Here is a 17,639-nt window from a genome sequence, read left to right as displayed (position 1 = left end):
TTAATTGCTTCTTGTAAAATCAATACTGGGTTGGCAGTTAAAAATGTGAACTGCATTTCTTTGAACTTTGATATCACTTCTACAATTTCAATAAATACATAAACATTTTGAAGCATTAGTAATATGTTGGTTCCATTATTTCTGACACACAATTCAGTGATTTACCGAGAACGAAATTCAATTCCTAAAAGGCCAGTCAGTACCTTTTGATGTCAATGCATGTTTTCTTTATTGCGTTATATTCCTCTCAATCACGATTAATAAAATAGTCTTGTATTACATGATGAAGCAGCCACTCACTTCTCCTTCAGCCACTCAACAGCTGTGCAAGTGAAAGAGGAGGATGTGTTACAGGAGTGCAGGACTGTCTGGTAAAGATCACAGACAGCAATGTATAAGCACTCCCGGTTTCCTGTCTCAACAGGGACCATTGTGAAATGGACAACTCCTACAGGAAAGCTCTCAGACAAATGCATAACATACACAAACAAAAAAAAAAAAAGACTCCTTATATCTCGAAGCTTAAAGTACCACATCTGCAAACAGTGCATATATGAAAGCTGTCCGTTTATGCTCTTATTTAGATTCAGCTTTAGAACGCCAAACACTTATAATGGAATTCTGGGTCTGCTTCTGGAGACGGAAAAAATCAAAGGTGATTTATAGCACTCACGCACACTTGAACACACAGACGTGGATGGCCTAAAGGTTGGTGTTCATATTTGCCTTGTGATTTAAAGACATCAATCCCACGGTTAGCCAGGGGATGGTGCAGGTCACATCCGAGGCTAGAATGAGTATGAAGAGGCAAGCTGGTCACTTGTCCAGAAAGAGAGTAAATCCCTCTTCATTAGAAAACAATCACTCCTGGGAACATACAATATTACATGCTGCGGTTCCATACCTCCTGGTGGAAAAGAGATGACCAACAGAAATAAAGTCACTGAATCGGCAACAGAATTTTGCAGAGCCTGCTTCCAGCACGAGGGGAAAAGGAACACAGAGGGAGATAAGGGATAGCAACAAACTGTTGATAGAAAACAGATACATGTCTTGCCAGATTTATAATGGATCAGACACCTTCTGATGTACTGAACTGAAGGCATTCAGAGCAACAATAAGGATATGGATTCAATTTATCGTCTCTTGCCACATTGTTTAGCATTGAGAAGGTATTAGAGGGACAGAATGAGATGAATTATTCTAATGTAATAAATTATTGTAAATGATCATATTAGTATCATTATATTTATTCCAGTTAAGATGGTTTCTTTGTCACCTTTTAAACATTGAAGGCATTAAGGTTTTTTTAAGTGTACTGGAAAGGAGCTTCAGTCTCAGGCTAAAAAGAGGCTGGAAACACCCACACCCAGCAAATGTTTTCAGGACCAAAATGGAATGCTGCTGGTAGCCATGGTAACAGCAACTATTTAAAAAAGGAAACTAAACCTAACCAAAGCACAATCGACGGGATGCTGTCACTCTTCAAAAAAGGGTTATATTCCGCAAATTATCACTGCAAATTAGGGAACATTTAACAATATGCTAAAAAAAACCTTGCAAAATAACCTGGTGATAAAAAATTATATCACACCACAAATCAGAAAATTGCAAACATACTTAATAGGTAAGTATTTCTTTTTATTGTGCTCTACTAGGAGAAATGTAAAAAAATCCGGGTAATCAGATGTCTGATTATAAACCAGGAACTACTGGCTGTAGGTTATGTAATTAATTTGACTACCAACATTTTTTTTCCCTGACATGAAAAACCTTACTACCTCTTGCAAGAGGAAAAGGAAAAAGCTCCTAGGATCAGTTATTATACCTTAGGCTGAAAATAAATTCATCAACCTGTTTCTTAACAATAGAGGGTCCACTGAAGATAATTAAAACATATCAGAGAAAGCAAACTTATAATATGAAAATAATAATAATAATAAATAATAATAATAACAACAATTATTATTATTATTATTATTATTATTATTATTATTATTATTATATTAGTAGCACTGTTCAAACATTCAAAGGTGGTAAGCAGATAATAAGAGTCAAATAATTATTTAACTGAGATTAATAAGACTCAATGAACTCTTCAGCACATAATGTGGGAGAGACAGGTCAACTGTATTTCTTCTGGAAGGGCTTCACATGCAGATGCCTCGGGCAAAGAAAGTGCAACTTTCTAGTGAAAGTATCCCGAGTAAATTAAACTGACTTCAGAAATTTCTGTAGTTGGCTTTAATCAGGAAACTAATATGAAGCAGAAGGGCGCTCCCATGTTGAGAATTGGAAGTGGTTTTCTGCAAATACTGCAGAACGTCTATGACAGCAAGCTTAATTATTTCTGGCTACAGCAGGTCCAGTTACTGCCTCAACAAACATCATGATTCCAGCTCCTCAGCAGGGGGTAACCCTAATGCAGTGTTGCTACCAACTGACCTCTTTTTCTAAACACTCACAGTTAAAGTATAAATAATGCTGTATCCCAAGATAGAAGGAGCAACAAAAATCTGTTTTATCCAGCTTGCTTCTGGTTTGCTTCATTTAAATAATAAGACATTTGTAACCGCAAACGACTCATCCAAAAACCTGCAAAGAGTTACTGTTCTCTTGAGAGCACAATAAGGCAACTTAAGAAAAACAGTACCACAGACTGCCAAGAATTAACACTGCCTGTCAGACAAGGGCTGGCAGTTATGAAAAACAGTGAATTTTGTGCATTTCATGCATGTTCTCAGTGTTTACTGGCCTCCTAGCTCAAGACTCTAAAATTCAACAAAAGTGGTATATAAAGAGATATATTCTATTAGCAAACAGTAAATCAACTAATTTGAAGACATTTACATAACAAATGTAATGAGTTTCAGAAATTTGGCGCAATTTATCCCCAAAAAATAATCTGCTTAAATCTACTTAAATTTAAACATTTAAACAATGTTAAGGCATAAATATACAGTAATTGTACCATAGCTGGGATGACAGCAAAATATTTTGAGCAACAGAGAAGCCATGTACTTTGCTTTCTAAAGTTACTTATAGTACTTAGTCTTTCCAAAAGCTAATGTGAGTGAGGTGCAAATGAGCCCTGTTTTGCAATATAGGGACTATTGATATCTATTGTCTCGTTAAAATGCTTTAAAATGCAAGGCTAGTGTCCATTTTAAACCTTAAAAAAAAAAAAACTTGACAATGAACGCACTGCTGTGAAATCTAATGTTTTTTTTACAAAACTGAAGAGCAGTCACTAGGTTCACTGAGTTCAGCACATAACCTCTATTTCCACTTCACTTAAAAGTGAAAGCAAATGCAGACCTCTCCTCCACCGACATTTGCAGATGTTACAAGCTCACACATTTTAACTTACAGCGGCCCTGACAAACACACACACACTTCATAGTAAGTTTTACCATGTTCCATAAGGTTATGCAAATTGACGAACACCATGTGGCATCAAAGCACCTGATGATGGATGATAAACCCCTTTACTCCATTAAAATGGCAATTGTTGGGACCACCATTAACGAGTGACCTACTTTACGAGCGCATTGTAATTTCATCTAATTAAAGTTAATTTTCCAGTGTTGGCACCACAGGTGGTCCAGCCACATTCAACTCACTGATGGACTGTCAGTGTCATGTGTGGTGGTCCATAGCGATCAGGGGTTTGACCTCTCAACTTCAGGGTCACAGCACCAATATACCCCCCCCCCACCGATGGCTCGACAAGTGCATTTACCACCTGCTGCACCAAATCTTAAAACCTGCTATGGACTTGCTCTCTTCTTTTGTCTTGGGCAAATGTAATCTGCCTTTAAAAAAAGGCACTTTTTTCATCTCCTTCTCGAAGCATATACTGTAGGCCGTCAGGTTTCCCAGATAAAATCTTTCTAGTGCTAGGGCCAGCTATACTCTCCTTACTTGCCTTCAGTAAAGGCAGGTCAGTTCCCAGCGGTTTTTCTGATGTTGTGGGTTTTAGTTGCCAGCACTGCATTATGATATCCTTCCTCAGGCAAGTTGGAAGAAAGAAAATAAGAAAAGACTTGGAAACTAAATTTAGACAAGGCAGATGCTGTTAAACAGCATTTCTAGCACATCTTTATTTTTTTCCCCCAAACATCTATGATTTATGCCCATATTCCTTATTTACGTTTTGAGTTTCCTACAAAATCTGTATTTACAATCCGTTCCTTTAGATGACTCGGAAAAGACTGAAGGGAAGAATCTGCTGTTCTAAAAAAACAAAACAGGCTTTAATTGTGCCTATGAATTAAATTATAAACCAGCAACATCTTGTATAGAAACAAGTCTAGTAATGTGTAAAATCAACACTTTCACAGTCGATCTACTTTGACAGTGTTTGTAGTTAATCAGTGTACCTACAGTTCTTCTTAATAGCTCACACTTAATGACGGAAAAGCTTATCATAAATGTAGGCCTCAGTAATCAAGAATATTGTTTATTTGGTGTAGTTTTAAGGTGGAGGGGCAGAGAAGAGTGTTTGAAAAGACCCCTCCCTTATGAATATGTTTATCTGTTTAAAAATGTGTGTTAAAGTGGTTGAGGGGGTCCTTACTGATATCAACTTCTTGTAAATGGAACCTCCAGACAGAGAAGATTTAAAAGTCCTGCTTCAGAGACCACAAACAAAAAAAAATGTTATTTCAGTTAATAAGTTCTGTAGTTATACACAGATAAGGATGGCTTCATAGGTGTTTGTGCCAAACTCCACCCTTAAATAAGGTAGCTCATAGGACCTGAACACATAAAAAGCCACAATGGGCGGTACAGGAGGTTTTATTGCAAATATATTGTTGATTATAGAATACACAACTACACCACAGCCTCCCCAGGCTGCTTTCTATTTCCCCAGCCACCAGCTAACCCTGTGAGGGCCTTTTTATACTCAAACATAACATTTATCAAGCCTTAGTGAGAATTTGCCCACTAAACCTTCACCAAATATCTAATTAATTATCAATTCACCCAGTGTGTCTATTTACAATAATGTAGGCCCATTAACGGCCTCTAGTGGTAGGTCAGCTGATAAATAGTGCTCTGAAAGAATGGCCTGCCAGTGTTCTATCAAATAGAAACTGATCTTTATCTGAACCCCAGACTTTTAGACTAGACTATCTTTGTTTATAGTTATAACATAAACCTTTGCCTTATGCCTTTCTCTGATCTTCATTCTATTATTTTTGCACTCTTATCTTCAATAACAAAAAGTCTGAGGTCAGAACAAAACATTTTAAAGTTTTTTTTTTATATGCTTATATTTATTGCAGAGATTTGTAAGTCTAATGCATATAGACCAAGTCCATTTCAGGCTCACTTAAACAGAATCATGTTTTTTAGACAAAAAACTCAACATATATTCAATTACATTTTCTATCAGCAGGATCAACAGGAGACCGTGATAGAAATTAAATTGTTAAATTCAGCAGCAGCAGAGTGGCTCTGCTTCACTTTAACACCTTCATTGTCATTAAATACAGCAGCTCATAGCTGATTGAGATCAGACACCTCTCGGCCTCAAGTCGCTGAACTTTATTGGATAAAGCTGCATGGATCACTCACAGTTGCCAGTGGGTGGTCAGAGTTTGCATCAAGGCTGCATAAGTAAACAGCATGTCCATACATTATATAATCAACTGCAGGTGACATGATCCAAATGTGCATAAAAACACCAGTTTCAAGTCTAAATTAATGTAGAAATGTCAGCAAAGACTAAGCATTTGTTTTCTCATTTGAATTATTCATGTGGTACCATGGTCAGTGAAAAAGAAGAAACCTTTGAGAACAATCAGACATGAGGAAGCAGTATTTGGTTATGCAATATGACAGACTGGAAATCTGCAAGGTGATGGAAAAACAAAAGTCTAGGCTGCTGTAACATGAAGAACATGTACCACAGGAAAGCCACGAATTAAAGCTTTTGATTACACGTGATGCACATGGAAAAGCATGACACCATCCCAAGGGTATTTGAGAGATGTTAACAAGGAATTCAAGGGACCACAATCAGTAGCTGATGCTCTTACTTTCAACTACAAAGCTGTTGAAATCCTATATTATTTGAAAACATGGTTTGTTATGGGTAACTTTGTTTCCTGTCCCTAAGCCTGAGATGTCTGTAAGATGTGAATAACTTACTGTTCAGTATCCATGACCAAATACAGGGAAAATTCATTACCATTACAGCATGAAACAGAATCAGAAAAAAAAGTTATTATTTCCAAACTGGCATCAATCCATCAATATGTTTTTCCAATCCCTTGGGTTAACTCTTTATACTCAGCCCTATTTCTGGTTGTTGTCTTTTTACTATTGAATAGTTTTAACTATAACACTAGTTTCTACACTTCCCATTGCTCCCACCCTGTGCAATATCACCAGTAATGGAATAATGAACTCCTTATTGGAATTAAGGAATGCAATCCTTTTTATATAGGGGGGGGGGGGTACCATTTAGGTGACCACAGGTGTGACTAGGCGTATTGCATACAAACAACAGATGTCTTTGGAAAGCACAGAATCTGTATTTCCTTAGAATCCCTGAACCACATAGCTTTCCCTTACTGTTCTTCAGTAAAACACATTCAATGTCTGAGTACCAGAAATCCACATTGGACTCCACTTAATGAATTAAAGCTGAGAGAAAAGAACCATTAACACTGAAGTTTGCTCTCCTTTTGCAGACCACAAAGGCTTCTGTCACAGCAATGAGCAACATAGTGCCTCACCTAACCATCTCCAAACCCTCAACAGAGTTTCCTGCCAAAGATCAGAGAGAAAGGGATCCACATGAAAGGCTGTTCCTGGTGGGATTTATCCTCTCTTGCTTGTGACATAAGACAGATTTCAATTCAGTCTTCCACAAAATATGAGTTGTTTACTGAATGAACCCAGTATGGAACTGAGTGAATGTTGTAATTTTTGTGTCTCATGCTTTTATTTTGTCATCTTTAATCTGAGTTGTTATATTATCATTACACAAAAGGCTTAAAGTGATATGTATATGGTTAAGGTTTAATAATTTTTATTTGTATTTTTTCTTCTCATTCTCTGCAGCTTCGACTGCTTAAGATTTGATGGATTGCGATACATTAAACGCATACAAGTAGGTAATCAACACACCTTAATGTCATATTACCAAATTACCCCAAACTGAACATCATTCTAACAGGTCTAATGCATGCAAGCATTCTTGCCGATACTTTTTAGATTTATTCCCCATTCAAAGCACATAAGAGACTACAGTTTTATACTATTATAATCTTTAACAATATACTTTATCCGACATGCTGTGATTTCACATAACCGTTATGGCATTTCTGCGCTGAAGCACTGCAGCAATTGGAGCCTTAGCCTCTAGCTGCAATTTAGTACAGCTCTTTTTACAAAACTTAAGTTGATTTGACAATGGAAAGAAAAAGTTATTCTCCGTGTTCTAAAAAGTAATTTCCACTGGTTATTTAGCGAGTGGAAATCAAAAGAAAAATAGAACAAATCATCTGACTTTCAAACCGTCAATGGGCAAAGCAGAAAAGAAGATTCAACAGCTACTGTATGGCAGGAGGTTTTTTCCTTTTCTTAGTAAGAATAGGAGAGCAGATTAACTAAATGGTGGAACTTCAAGTTTTTGCCATCTGTAGCAAAACTAAGAGCATGTTATGTCTAGAGTTAGACAAAATTATTTTATTGTTTAACATTTCAATAAGATTACAAGCTACTTAGTGTTCATCATATTTCAATTTGAAAACTCCTCTAAAGCAGTGACTCATCCAAAGGAAAAGCAAAAGCCTTGTGGTTTTATTGCTGTAAAGGTGGGACAATCCTCAATAAATCAAAGACATTTCCTTCATTTAGCTCTGTTACCACTTTAATCGAGATGACCATGATTCGAGAAATTCAGACACATTAAAGATCATAATTTTAGATGTGATGTAGTTACAATTTGAGTACTTTATTAGGAAAAAATATATACTTTAGATTCATAAGTGAATTTAAAAGGGAAAAAAGGATACAATAGGCAGTTTCTACAGTGGTAGGTAACACGAGGGGGTTAGAATTATCTCCTTTTTTACTCATACCTTTGAGGAACTGCAACAAATTTAATTTGGCCAAGAAAATGCAGGTGTACATCGAATGTGTTTAAAACTATTAAAATAGAACATTTATGAAAAGAAGTAATGGATGCATGAATATTCAACTGAAAAACGTTGCACACCGCACACATCAACTTGTGTTTTTTAGTCAGCTGGTAATTTCAGAGGTTCAGAAATTTTAAAGATGTTTCTGGATGTCACCATGATTGTTCCTGGGTGTTAAAGGAGGAGGAACACAAAAGCAAGACACACAGAAGCCCTTCATTATGTGGAAAGTAAGAGACTTGTCAAAGATTATTGACCTCAACAACTCTAGTAGCAGCTATACAAAAATCCATACAGTATGTCCCAATTTCAAATATGCTGGCCTTTATTAGACAACTCATGCTACGTGGCTGCTACTTCACCAAGAAGTGGATGTCAAAGAGATTTACCCAAACAAGGCGTCAGGAGTATAGTTTAGGAGGCTAGCTCCCAAGAGCTACAACTGGGAATCTTGAGAGAACTTGGGCATTAGCTGGATCAACTTTCTCCAGAACTACCATTCGAGACTAACCTCAAGAATCTGTGACAGAGCTCCATAGACAAAGAAAAGAAATCAGTTTGCCAAATAGCCACTGATTGACTCGGTCAAATGCAAAATGGGACCACAAGTTGTGGTTATATTAAACATGCATTGAGGTTTTCGCAGTGGAAAGTACATCTTGAAAAAGAATGTCATCCCTTTTGTGAATAATACAGATGGATCTGTTTTACATTCCCTGGGCTTTGTGTACTACTTAGAACTGAGGGACAGACTGGCCGAACTGCCAAATTTGGGTGTCAGAGGACTTTTATAACAAGTAATAATACAAAGATTGAATCAACCTCAATGACCAAAATGAACTTTAAAATAATATGTGATTTAAAAATCTAACTCAAAATGGCAAAAGCCATTATTTTCTCCTGAGATTCTTTTTTTTTAATATACCAGGTAAACAATTAATCATCCCAGGACGCCAATACAGAGATCTGAAAATGTATTCAGAAAACAATTAAGGCAACCTCTGTATTTGTTCGCAGCTGAAAAAGAGGTTGATAAATAGTAATACTTAAAACTACAGACATCTTGTTGTGTCAAATGGGACTTCTGTAACAAACCAGCACTTTGTTTTCCTTTTCCAAATATAAACAGCTGTTACATTTTGGCAGGAGAAGTTGGCCAAATAGTACCAAATATAAACATTATTCATGGGTAGCAGATACTGAATCTAATGTAGAGGAAGAAAATACAACCTGAATGAAATGAAAAAGAGATAAAAAAACAGCGATAGCAATTATTCTTATTCTCACTCCATAATACCATTACCTCAACATCATCATGAAGAAAAAAAGGAAGCAAAAAAAAAAGTGGTAGAGGAGCCCCGACAGAAAAATACCTCCCCCAGTGACCATCTCTTAACAAATCCTCTTATATCATTAGTATATGTCATGAAAAAAAAAATCTCATCTCGTACAAGTCAAAAAGGACAGAATATTATACATAAAGTAAGAGAAAAACAATTCTAAAAGTATCACACTCTTCCAAACCAAAAAAAGCAAACAAATACAACATACTAACAGGTGATGTTTGTGATGCAGATAAAATGACAGAAAATGGAGAACCATAACTTTGAAAACATTAATAGAAACAAATGACTAGCCACAACATTGTTAAAAATGTAATACAAACAATCTACAGCTTTTCTTGTATCATTTTCACCTCATTCTCCCCCTCCTTTAAGTATTCTTTTTAATAATTTTGGACTTCTAATATAATAACAGCTAAGAAATTTTAAAATTCATTTTATTTTAATTTTTAAATTAAGGGTGATCCATAATATGCAGAGAAATGTTCTGAAAAGGAATGAGGTAAAGTTTCAACTGGACAAAAAGGCCTTAGTGGTTATACTGTAGGTGAGTAGTAAGCAGAAGTTAATAACAAAAAAAAACACATTAACAAGGAGTTAACAAGAGGCAAACCTTGTACTGTCACTGTCCTTTGGTGATACTAAGTGTGTGCATACTGAATGTACTTAAAACCTTTCATGTTGCATTTTTTAATGTAGATTCAAATATTTATATATTTAGAAAAAAGGGTTTGTTGTCAAGTGCATGATTTAATAAATGATCTAAATTAGAAGCATATGTGCTTTTGAGTTCCACAGGAAAAGTCTGGTATGTCTAAAATATTTAAACTCCAAAGAATGCAGCACAGTTAAATGAAAAAGAAAGGAAAACCATCTTATTTTGATGACCTTTTCTGCACAATGCACATGCTAGTGAAACATCAGCAACTACTTGATAAAACAGACAACACCGCTACTGAAGATAATGGCAAAAAGAAATCCTTAAATAGTTGGGGAAACGTTCACTGAGCAATGTCTAATTCTGCAATGCGCCGCCTCTGCCTGTAAAGCTTGCCGTTTTATGGCTGTTAATTACACAAAATGCCAATATGAGGACTTGTCCACTTACCCTTCATTCCACCTTCTAACTCTTGCACTCAGCAGCCTGCCAATAAGCGATGAGTCAAAGTCTCTGGCTTTGATTTTGTGCTCAATTTGGTATGGTACACAGCAGAGCCAAAGCGAATCCCCGTATCCTTCCAGGGGTAATCACTACTTCACGGCCTAAATCATCCCCCGCTGTCTCACCTCTAATTTTCTATCAACACTCAGTAGGTAGTCATTAATTTAGCTCTATTGATAAGGTGAAAAGCACATGGTTAAAGCACCCAAAAAAGAGATTAATATAAGCGAATGCCTCATCTTTAGAACAGAAGCTGAAAATCACCATAAATGTACTGCTAGAGGTGGTTCTTTTTCACATTATCATTAATTTATCATTAATACCTGAAAGCTACACAGCTGCTGGATATAAAAGTGAATGTTTCCATTAAAGCACATGCATTATCTGCTCCAGTAGCATTTAGCCTGCCTTGGAAGTATTGTCTGTCAAACATTTTCTGCAGTTATAGAAAAAAAAATCCCTGTATTTGCTTTATGTCAAATTACAAAAATCTCCCTAAAGACCCAGATCTTCTGGAATCTAGTTCTAATGCTGGACAGACAACCATGTAAAACATGTTTTTGTTTTATTATGGCAAACCAAGAACATGTTCTGAAACAAATAATGCCAATCTTCAATAAGTAAACTATGAAAATAATTCTACAGCTACAAACAAATGCATTATTTCATCCATTGTTCTGTTGTGTGTATGTTATTTTGTTATCTTTTAAATTACATCTAGAAAAAAATTCAATTTTTTTTCAAACCTTTGTATGGAAGGAAAAGATATCAAGCCTGAACCACTCTTGCCTGTCTTAAGAAAACTAGAAATGTATACCAACAATCTTCAAGAAATCAAAGCAATCTTGTATTGTTAGATTGTAATTTCATATTGGAAACTGTGGTGCACATTCGCCGATGAAGGACTGATACAGATCAAACTGTGTTCAGCCAGCGTCACAGATACCCTGCGAGAGGGATCGCTATGACAGAACTGCTGTAGTTGGGGCTGTGCTGTGTCCCACCCAGTTCATGACTTAATGTACATGGAGTTTTTAGCAGCCATAGTGAAATACTGCTAAGGTTGGCTTGGGGCATAGCCTGTATTTACATTCACAACCTACAGTTGCAAGCTTTTCCTTCAAGGAATCCAGTCAGAATCACCATATTGTGTTTTTTTTGCTGAGATTGTAAAGTAATAAGTAAATGGATTCATACACGCCAAGTAATATTTGTTTAAAATAATGGTAGGCATCGTGTAGCTGAAAGGTTTCATGTAGCCATTGAAGACATAAATCATGATCTTTAAGAAACTCACTAAATAATCATTAATCAAGCTTTTGGTATTGCAATTTCTTGCTCATTCTGTTGCTGGGGCTATGCTTTGATTCTTGAAACTTAATGTGTGAATGGCTGCAAATTACCTACTACTGATTTATAACACACTTTAGTCTTGCTTTAAATAAGCAAACAACAAAACTAACACGAAGCAGCGACTGGCTGACATACATTTATTTTATTGTAGGTTAGTATATAGATATGGAGATGCAGTTTTCAAAGGGCTGTTTAATTCAGAAAAGCATTCTCAGAATGGACTTTTACCAAAAAAAAGAGATGCAATATCAATAACTCTTTTTTAAAGGAAAGCTAAATCCCATCATAGCTCCAGTAAGGAAGTCAACAACCAAAACTTGAATGAAGTTTGTCACAGGCATGGTAGCTTAGCAACACGATGATACAGAGGAGGAAAGCATTGCTTTCAGTGGTTGCTAGGGAACCAAGCTTTGCCACTATGGAAGAATACATCAGGCTCAATACATCAGCCTCCAATAGTTTTGACTTGGTGCTGCCTTACCTATCACTATATTAGGAATTGCAGGGAAAGATTTTCCATCTCACAAGTAAAAATAAGTTAAATCCAACAATGCTCAAGAGCTGAATATATTAGTTCTCCTAATAACTAGACACAATTGAGATAAATTTGAGGTAGGATAGTATTTGCATACAGTGTGGAGCTGAATTATTCTAAGGTGAAAACGAATAGAATAGGAGAAACAGGATAAAAGGAAATTTGCCTTCTGGCCAAAACTATTAGCAGGTCTTCTTTAGAGCAGTAAAAGGCTGATGTGAAATGGTAGTTAATCTGACAAAAAGGACATTCTGTCTAATAGTTAGAGGACCTCTACACAGATAAGCCTAGGGGAAAGTTTATACCCAAATGACGAGCAAGGACTGGGAAAACAGAACAGAAGGGGAACCAGCAAGGTCATGGATGACCATGAAACGCAAAGACAAAAGGTTTTGTCAAAACAGTTTCAAACTAATAGAAAAGAGGTTAGTATATGACAACAGCTGGAACTGACTGTATTCAGGTGAAAAAACAGTGAAAACAGTGCCTAACTGGAAAAAATATTATGATAAAACATCATACACAGTGTAGATTCAGAAATACAGACTCAACATCTTGGAATCATGTAAAAGTTAGTACTGCTGTTAAACTAAACAATCTAAAGCATGCTTGGAAAGTACATTAAATCAAACTGATTGAATCTGAAAGTGGCAAACACGATTACATGATTATGTGATCCACAACATGCCAAACAAAAATAAAGTATGTTTCTTTAATCAGGCTTAGAAAGAAAAAAAAATTTAAGGCATTTAACCTGCTTGATCTTAAATTGTTTCCTTTGTCAATATTTTCTTATAACATGCAAAACAATATATATTTGTTGACACATACAGTATAAAATAAAATCTCTTTTGCAGCCTATGAAATGAAAACTGTTTTCCTACGCACAGACCAACATCTAAAAAAACATTACTTTCTACAGAAAGAAAATTGTGAAAAAGAAGTTGAGTTCCAATGTAAACTAAATTGATCACCGTAATGAACAGCCATGCTGTGACCAATCACACTGTACCACCTTATAATCACACCTATAACTGAATGCATCATGCTGATAGACTCCAGATGTTCCTTGGTTTTAGAACAAGTTTAAAACAAAAGCAACAGTCTTAAAAAGCTAAATATAGACCGCTGAATAATAACCAAGGTAAATGGATTTGCCAAATGCTTGTCTTTTTTACTGATAAATGTAAAGCATCATCTGCAAGAGCTCTGCATAATTATACCTTTTGGCTATGAACTTCAAATTGTAAGCAATATAGATTTTCTACAAACAAGTAGGGAAGAAATCTCTGAAGGTTAGTTCTCAGTCCACCATGGCATCCAAGAACCTGAGAAAAGGCTATGGTGTACTGACCTTTGAAGACCAAGCTATGTATTTCGTAACCTTTTTGCAGGTCTGTGTGCTTACAACAATAAAAATCAAGACTTTTTGCAACTTCTCACCTTCTCAAAACCTTCTGTAAAGAAGCAGTACACATTCTAGGAGATGCCCCATTGTTTGAGTGTAGAATGCAATGTTTCCAGGTCAAAACAGAAATGTCAGTAAGCAAGTAATGCTCATTTAATGTCTGTCTTTCTTTAAACTTATGTGTTGTTTATTGAATCACAACATATACTTTTTATGTGAAATGGTTTGTAATCCTAATTTTAAAATTATGTGCAACCGCACACCGATAGAAATTAGGAGAGATATTAAACTAGCGCCTCACTAGTTGTCCCAACTCAAATGAGCCAAACCTAGTTAAAAACAATACAAGCATCGCATGGCATCTCAAGTACACAAAAGACGGAAATCAGACAAGAATTCTGAAGATTGTGTCCTTCACAAAATGCTTCTCTCTCACACCTGGATTGTGAAACTCACGCATAACAAAACCTGTCTCACACTCTCAAATTCACATTATAAAACACAGAGCAATGTAGAAGTACAATGTGCCATGTTTTCACTGGCAGATAATTCTGACATTACATACAATAGGGTTATAACAGAAATAAACAAAACATACTGTATGTACTATAATATAATAAAACACTTATAACAGCAAATTAAATTCTAAAGAAAAAGTTTGTGCAGGGATCAATAATTGTTAGGTGCTCTTTACAATAATAAAAAGACATTGAAATAAATATGTATTTTAAATTGCACTGAATTCGTTTATTTTCTGTCCATTTTGTAATTTGTCCTAGGAATACATTAGTAACTGTCATTAGGTATGATTGAAGTATACAATACTTCATTAATTACTTCAGATTAGCCCTACTTTTGCTCTATTTTTTTCTTGATGTGATCAGAATTTTCAGTTTCAATATACAACACTAGGTGCATATGATATTGTAACGCTTACGGCCGACAAGCAGTGTGTGTAAGAGCCGGCGTACCAGAGCGGGTGACGTCACCGCCCTTCCCTGTGATAGCAGGACCACAGCTACTGGGCTGTGGAGAGATCTCTCTTTAGCTCACGGGGCTAGGTCGCTGCAGAGAGACGCGGAAGTCCCGGGTTCGAGCCCCGGACGGTGCAGGGGCCGACCAGATGCGGCAAGGGCGCCCGCCTGAGCCCCCGTTGCGTTACATTGGTGTCAGAAGCGGGGCGGGATAGCCCTTCGCCGGGGACGGCGATTTAAGCGGGGGAGAGTGTAACGCTTACGGCCGACAAGCAGTGTGTGTAAGAGCCGGCGTACCAGAGCGTGTGACGTCACCGCCCTTCCCTGTGATAGCAGGACCACAGCTACTGGGCTGTGGAGAGATCTCTCTTTAGCTCACGGGGCTAGGTCGCTGCAGAGAGACGCGGAAGTCCCGGGTTCGAGCCCCGGACGGTGCAGGGGCCGACCAGATGCGGCAAGGGCGCCCGCCTGAGCCCCCGTTGCGTTACAATATTTTGGATTTTGTTTTATAATATACAATGAAGAAATATTTTTACAGGATGTAACGGGATGAAGTCCCGTTGAAGTCCCGTGTAATTACAGAGCTCATAAAACACAATAAAGGTTTAACAATTTGAGATGCGTGTTTTAATCATTTGGCTAGGAGAACTGAAACCCTTTACTGATCATTAGCAGAGGTGTTAACATCCCAAGCAAAACCACCCTGAACTATCTTTGGCAGGTTGGTTTTTATACTGCAGCACACAAGTCTGAAATTAATTAACGCAGGCTGCATCCTCATTCATATTAATGTGCCACTGAAAGCTGTAAAACCGTTCATGTCAGAAACCAGAGTTACATATGTTGAAAATATGGCTAATAAAACCTGACTCCTTGGAAAGTCATCTACACAATGACCAAAAGGATTCCAAAGTTAAGGACAATATCTGTTTTATCTTGTGTCTGGATTTACTCTTTACATTAAGTATTTACTGTTTTAGTATCATCAGTTACAGTTAAGTACCTGCTAGATTGTGAATAAAATGCCCAGTTCCTATGTTTAAATTGCTTCTGTTTTACATTAAAGCATGTTAAGCCGGCGTCACACTATATGACTTGACACGACTTCTACATTACTTCAGTGCATGTCAAATTTAACGACTGCAGTCGCTGATATTCGCTGCCTTTTCTGTCCTAGAGGGTGACAAATTATATGACTATGAATCACAGGGGGTGACTAATTACACGATTCCCTCACGACTTTTCAGTTCCAAATGATTGTATTGCGCCATGAAAGAACCGCGAGGTCGCCTCATTCTGGCAGCCAATCAATGAGTAGCACACCAGATAAGAAGAGGAGCACCGCACGAAAGTAAACAAACAACAAACACAAAACATCGAAGAGACATCCAAAGTTTGACGAGTCTCTCCTCCATTTGCACAGTCTAAAACACTCACTTTCCTCCTTGCCTTGCAGCCGCATTGTACGTCCAGTTGAGCGCTCACTGGCTGTTGACTGTCGCAGACACAAGAGACCACCCCTACGACTTGTGACTCACTACGAGAAAATCAAACCAGTTTGATTTTGTCGTAGCGAGTCGCAGAGAGTCGTAGGGGCTGTTAAGAGCGCTATGACCGAGTCGCTGGGGGTGTGACACTACACAACTGATGGTAACGGATGCGTTGCGACTCTCTACAACTCTTTCTTATGATTATGTAAATGAAGGCTACGACTGAAAATCCTAGGAGAAGTCGTGTAGTGTGACGCTGGCATTAGGACTCATTTTTGAAAGGATGCTTTGTAACCTTACGTTAAAAAAAACACTTTATTTCAATGCCACAGAATCGTACATTCACCTTCAGAGCAGCTAGGTTACTGGCATGGGGTAAAAATACACCTCTCTAATCCAATGTGAATACCTGTTTAGGTATTAAATTAAAAATATATATTAATTGTTTTTCTGAATACACCTGATAGAGCCATGTTGAAATAAAATGACTCACCAATGAAATTTATTTTATGTATTGTCAGTAGAGTCTCTCAATTATATTTTAGGCTATTTTTTAGTTATAAATTCTGTTTTGACATTTTAGTCCAAAAAATGCCATCTGGAAGATATAGATTGATACTATTTTTGAATCATAGCTTCATAAGTTCCTTTTCTTGTTGCCATTATATCTACAATTGCGATTAAAAAAAGGGAATATGAATATCCATTGAAAATAAAAAGGAGTTAATAAAAATCTTACCGATAATTTAAGAAACATGTTAAAATGGAGACTCCCACCTCCCAAACCCACCCAAAAGTACAAACAGAAAAATAGCAGGACAGAACAATATTCAAACAACAACAACTACACCACCTGGGCCAGGTTATATACAATAAGCCCCAGCCCTGGCAATCTTGACGGACAGGAGAAGGTCCAGTTAAAGGGGTGGCTCCACACGTTCTGTAACCTTTCACAAGATGGTGCAACAAACAGACAAGAAAACATTACGGATGCACAACAGGTAACACACAACAAAACACCACAATACATATAATACAGAAGTAACAGAGCAATAGATACTTAACAAATAATGTCCAATGACAGGCCACAAAGGCACAGATCGTCACAGACAGATTTTCTGATTACTTTGTTCCGCCCTTTCCAGGGCTTGATCCCTGGTTCCAACATGAGGAAGGGAACTGGGCATCCCGGATTATAACTCTGCCTCTTCAGAA

The 17,639-nt window shown here is 37.0% G+C and overlaps 1 protein-coding gene and 1 long non-coding RNA gene across 3 annotated transcripts in view; one reads left to right on the top strand and one right to left on the bottom strand.

Annotated features, from left to right (window-relative positions):
• Positions 1-17,639, bottom strand: part of macrod2 (mono-ADP ribosylhydrolase 2) — a 597,178-nt gene that overhangs the window by 250,078 nt on the left and 329,461 nt on the right. The window lies entirely within an intron of this gene.
• LOC148646152 (uncharacterized) lies at positions 1,452-7,023 on the top strand. The gene is made up of 2 exons (XR_015927950.1): positions 1,452-1,627; positions 6,705-7,023. It is a non-coding gene; the product is annotated as an uncharacterized LOC148646152 (long non-coding RNA).

The sequence above is a fragment of the Lepisosteus platostomus genome, chromosome 17 (assembly GCF_059453375.1).
Source record: "Lepisosteus platostomus isolate fLepPlt1 chromosome 17, fLepPlt1.hap1, whole genome shotgun sequence".
NCBI classification, from domain to species: Eukaryota; Metazoa; Chordata; class Actinopteri; order Semionotiformes; family Lepisosteidae; genus Lepisosteus; species Lepisosteus platostomus.
Note: the sequence above shows the minus strand (reverse complement) of the source record. Positions and strands in the feature narration are given on the sequence as shown.